The 4,452-nt window shown below is 38.9% G+C and overlaps 1 pseudogene; it reads right to left on the bottom strand.

The window, feature by feature from the left end:
- Window positions 1–357: 357 nt before the first annotated feature.
- On the bottom strand, window positions 358–3,258 carry LOC102850511 (annotated as a pseudogene).
- Between the last annotated feature and the right edge of the window lie 1,194 nt (window positions 3,259–4,452).

Raw genomic sequence — 4,452 nt, 5'->3', positions numbered from 1 at the left:
CACAAGCAGCAATATCATTTTTGTCATTTTAATGTAGATATAATTACTAAGTTATCTGTCATATTACAATATTTAGGGTTTTTAATCTTTTATGTCCTTCTAAGATACACTTTAAAATAAAACAAACAAACAAAAACAACAACCGCACATCAATTGCAAACGTGACAGGGAGAAGCAGCGTGGTATCCAACCAAATTTCCATTTTTTCAGCAATACTTTACTCATTCTTTTAATAAAGTTTTAAGAAATGTCACACTGACATGAGCTTGGTATATCTATAGACATCTTCCTGGGTGCTCCTGACATGGCACTGATGATACTGTAAACAGCAGAGAAACGGGCTGCCAAATGACCGAACTACGGAGGCACAGGCCTGCCTTCTCCCACAGGAACACACCCAATGGAGATGGCAATGATCTTCTCACACCCACACACGGGGGAGCGAAACATCACATTACAGTACCTGTACTCATCTGCTGACATCTGGCTGCGTTCGACGTACTGTTTCTCTGTGGGAACTTCCATATATTTCTTAATCATGCTGATACTTGGATTAAACCTAGCTCTTGACTGGCTAATCACCTCTTGAATAAGGAAATTATGTCGAAGCACTTTCGTGCTGTCATGATACGAACTATAGCAGCTTGGAGATACATTTTTCGGTCCTCATCTGCAGCACTTCTAGTCTGCTCCATTTCTTGTGGTGTGTATTTTTGCACTGATTGATTGTTGTTGTTGTTGTTAAGTGCCACTGAGTCGCAGGAAACTAATAGCAACCCTATGAACGAAAGTCCTGGACACCTCCTGTCTTCCTTTCTCCAGGTTCATAGGTTTTCCAGAGGCAAACTGTTATGGAAGTGGATGCCACTCCTGCTTCCAAGCTTGTTCTAATCGGGGAGCTCCACCAAACACTGTCCACCCTGGATAACTATTCTCGCATTTGACTCATCAGTGTCACAATGTTCGGCTTCACAGCAACCACTAGTTACCTCTGTACAGCAAGTGGACATACCAGGGTTCCACAACCTAGAAGAATGTTTCACCAAAAGCAATTAAAGGCTCTCGGGCCCAATAGGATTTTAAGCTAGGGCCTGGAGCAGGCTCCTCAGGCTCGACCCCACCCTTACTTACCCTTAGGGTCAGGGCCACCCATGCAGCTTTGAAAGGCAAAAAGGACCTTAACACACAAAACAAAAGACCCCAGAAACTTCCTTTGCCTGACTGCCACCACAGGAGCCATGGAGGTGCCAGCCCGCCCGCCTGCTATGTTCTTTTACTGCTGTAGTTCATATTTAATCAAAATGATGACTCTACATCAATGCCTTCCTTTTATGAATCATGGTTAATCATTTTTAGGTCCAATAAAGATTTGATGGTTTTTGTCAGTTTCTTTTCATTTATCTGGGTGCTGTCCTGAAGCTCTTTATAGCTGACAGTCTCACTATTATTAAAGGCAAGAAGAACTGGCATTTGGTGTGTTGTGACCATAGCAACATACGGTTTACCCAAATAGTTCATTTTAACTTCATCTGTATAAAGATAATGCAACCATGTAAGTTTCCTTCCACTGAAATGTTGACTGCAAAGTAATTCACACATCTGTACGTTTTTTTTTCCAATTCCTCGGGAACTGGAAACGTAGATGAAGAAGCCCAAGTTAGAGGTCATGCACCAGGCTGTAGAAAATATATTTGAAAACTAATTCCCAAATATATGACTGTGTCTTGGTTTCTAATAAAATTATTGAACTTATTGTTCAAATCAGCACTGGCACGCATATCTGTATACATCCAATGCAGCTTGTTGGTAAAATCATAGCCACAGTCTTGCTTTAATTTACTGATCATGGCTCCTTCAGAATCCATAGACATAGACAACCCTTGAATTAAGCATTTTTGCCAGTATTCTTGCGTAGAACTTTCGAAAAACATCCTTATCATCAATATATTTTAAAACAATAATGAAGCTGGTGAGTTTGTCTTCCACTTAATTTTCAGTCATCCCTTTTGCAGATTTCTTTAACAAGTTGTCATAGTACTTTGCAAGCAGTTCAGGTGCTTTACAAACAGATTTGGGTTCTCTATAATTTATTACAGTTCTAAGGGCCTTGTCCAGTGCACTCGTAAAGTGCTGGTCACCATTCAAAACAGTGTTGATAAATTGAACAAATTTGCCATGTAGTTCTAAAACGGAACCCACAAATAGAGTTGGCGTATTTTCTTAAGATTACTTGTTGCTCTAAGGCCCTCACCGCGGATATGATTTTGAAGTTCCTGAATCATATGAAGTAAACCAGTGGAGACAGCATGAAGTAAGACATGTATTTTGATATGTCATTTTTTTCTCTGATGCCGGATGATTATGACATTCTGCATGTAAGAGCTGTAAATGGTCTGCTACTATTCATTGCTGACATTCATGAATAGCTTTAGAATATGAACCGGCATTTAAGTATTTTCAACATCAAATTACTTCATCTTTTAATCTACCTATAACCGTTTCCATATACTGTGAGCAGTTTGATTCTTGTAATAAGTTTGAAGCTTCCTATTTGTAATACTCTCCTGTTTCAATCAGAAGTGGAGACTCAAAGGTTTCCTGATAAAACTTTGAGGGGAATTTCTCCTTATACTGCTCAATATGAACAAAGTTAATAACCCCGTTTAGTAACAAGTTAATAACAATTTAATAACCTCATAGATTACTTTCTGGTTTGGGTCTTCACCACCACGATCATCTTTTATTTCTCAGAGCAACATTAGGATAAAGATGGTCTGAAGAGGTTCAACCATCAGTTTCCTCCACATATCCAATGCTAACTCTCCTATTTCCATAAGTGGCTCATTCATATCTATACCACCATAGCCATATTGAAGGTTGGCTTCTGTCAGTTTATTCTTTTTAATAAACTGAGTGTTGAAATACCTATATGAGCAATCCATATAGTCTGCACCTTTGCTATATTCTTCTCAATATCTATGATACATAATAAGTACTTGTTCTTCTGACTCCAGAACTCTATTATACAAAAGCGGTACATGATTTAAAATTTATCTATATATAAAATAAAATGATTGTTTCTGTATAAAGTCTTTCTTCAATGGGTCCGGGGTAAGCCCCACACAAAGTGCAGATACTTAAGAAGTCATCATTCCCTGTGGCTCTTTTGATGTATTCCAACATCACATCAGTTTTGATTGTAGTTAAAAATTTGTTTCATGTTCCATCAAAATCGACTACTCTTTGTTTCAAGGACATTGTGCAAGCTTAGTACTGAAATGTATTGGGTTTAAATCAGATTGACTCATAGCTGATTTTCCAGGGAAATTTCAGTGGCTGTAAATCTCAAGGGAGGAGAATTCCCATCTTTCTCTCTAGCAGCAACTGTCTTGTTTTCTGAATGGGCAAATATTCCCACTTTTGCTACTTCTTAAAAACATTTGACTGTTTACCTTGTCTCTGTGCCTTTGCTGATTTTCGTAGATGAAAATATAAGAGAGAGAGAGAGAGAGAATATATTAGATATAATATATTATATAGATATCTTAGACATTCTGGTCTTCTGGAGAACTGAGTTGATTTCTTACCAATGACTCTCGTGCATAACCACCACCCATCCATGCCTTCAGGCATGTGTTTGCTGTGATGCTGAATATGATGATCCAATTAAAAAAAAATCTGCTAATGACAACTCTAATCTGCTAATAAGGGTATTATGGGAAATAGCGGCATAAACAGAATGTAAATTGCTTCTCTTAGTTAAAGATCCAGCTTTCTTAATCATCAGAACTTCTGCCTATACAAATAAACAGAATCTTAGTGTTTGCTTTAAAATCAAGAAGGTACACCTGCCCCAGGGATCCTTACCTTGGATTTTCCTTACAGAATATCCTTGCCTTACATTCTGTTTTCATGGTCTACATTCCCATGTGTCTTCTTGTTAGGTCTCTGAAACCAACAGGGCAAACTTTGCAGGCACAGTCCAGGCCTATCTGCTCTTCCTTCAGGTCATAACTGAAGACTACTGAGGGAATCTGCTATGTGTTAGAAAGCAGGCATATCGAGTGAAAGCCAAACTCACAGCCAACATACTACAGGTGAATTTGGATAGCTACAAAGCAAACTGAACTCCTGGGACATCACAACCCCTCCCTTACCAAGACACTGCCACTTGCAAGCCTGACCGAAATGACTACAGAAAGTGTGTGCAGTGAAATCTTCTCTACAGGCAGCATTCTACCTGCCTCACCATCGATTTTATCTCCATGTCTCTGAAACCAACAGGATAAATCTCCATCAGGGTCAGTTGGGATTTGTATGCCACACTTCCAAGTAGCACTGAATACTACTGGTGGACATTTCTATATGCTAGAAGTAGACATTTTGCCATGTAGGCACAGAGGCTGCACTCAAAACCAATAATTTACCATTTGTAGGCTCTGACAAAAGAAA

This window comes from Elephantulus edwardii, unplaced genomic scaffold (genome assembly GCF_000299155.1).
Source record: "Elephantulus edwardii isolate Elephantulus edwardi_28Jun2011 unplaced genomic scaffold, EleEdw1.0 scaffold00018, whole genome shotgun sequence".
Classification (NCBI taxonomy): Eukaryota; Metazoa; Chordata; class Mammalia; order Macroscelidea; family Macroscelididae; genus Elephantulus; species Elephantulus edwardii.
The sequence above is the reverse complement of the archived record's forward strand: the minus strand, read 5'-3'. Positions and strand labels throughout refer to the sequence as shown.